We start from the raw sequence: 1255 nt of genomic DNA on the forward strand, positions 1-1255 counted from the left end.
CCCCAACGGCCAAAAAAGAAAAAAAATCACTGTAGGTACTTAAACTTATGCTCGGTGGTCACTTTAGTCCCCGTAGTTTAAAATACCTGAAATACCATCCCTAAACTTGTCCTAGGGGTTCACATACGGTCCATTCTACTGGTTGGTCTATGTTTTTGCTGATTTGGCAGCAGTCAACTCGTGCCACATGGGCGCTGACTGCCACTTATCTCCAGCTGCTTGAATACGCAGGAAAGCAGGGGTTTTTTTGCAAATTACTCACAAAAAACAGTTGCCCCCTTCCACCTGGTCGGACCGCTCCGTCCCCGCCGCTGCCTCCCTCCGTCGCCCTCGCCGCCGCCTCCATTGCGATCTGCGAGTTGCGACGGGAGGACTGGGATAAGCCACATCACTCCTCCTCCTGTTATGCTTCCTCTTTTTTTTTCTTTTTTTTCTTTTTTCTTTTTTTCTTCCTTTTTTCTACTTTTTTCTTTTTTTTCTTTTTTTTACTTAACGCTTTTTTCTTTTCTTTTTTTTCTTTTTTTTTCTTTTCTTTTTTTTACTTATTTGAGAAAGTGGCCCTCCAGTAACATGTTTGAGTAGGAGAGAATGTCGTGCTCACACGACCCGCGTGGCGATACGCCCGACGAGAGCTGGCACGTCTCATTCGCCACCGATCTGCAGACGCATATGCTCGCGTTCCATGACGGCGTTCTGATGCTTCGGCGGGACGCTCTTCGCCTCGTCTTGTCAGATGGGTGCGGAGTCACGGTGGACGCGCGCTTTCTCCGTGTAGGGGAACACGTTGACATTGGTGATGTCATCTCGCTACTGTGCCACTTTGCGAAGGTGCGGGATCGGCTCCCAGTGGCGCGGTCGGCGCCAGCAGGCGCGGCGCAGGGCCCGACATGAGGAGCGGTGTCACATCCCTACTTTTAGTCATGCATTAGGATTGGATGAACATGTGCATCATGTTTAAATTTCTTTTAAACTTGAAATGGGGCCTAATCAACCCCAACACCCCCCCTGAAAATGCTATTTTCCAACAATTGGAATTTCAATGAACCCAAAATGCCCTTCATAAAAGCCCACCATTTTTGGTCTTGACTAAAACCTCTGCCAAAAATGGTCTTGCAATTTATGGAGCCATTCTGGATTTTTGAACAAGCCATAAGTATTTGAATTTTGGCATTTTAAATGCTATAAATATTTTAAAGTGCTCAAATAATCTTCGAAGCATTTTTAGGCAGTTGAGAATATTCCCAAATGTGCCTCT

This window comes from Triticum dicoccoides, chromosome 2A, assembly GCF_002162155.2.
Source record: "Triticum dicoccoides isolate Atlit2015 ecotype Zavitan chromosome 2A, WEW_v2.0, whole genome shotgun sequence".
In the NCBI taxonomy this organism is placed as follows: domain Eukaryota; kingdom Viridiplantae; phylum Streptophyta; class Magnoliopsida; order Poales; family Poaceae; genus Triticum; species Triticum dicoccoides.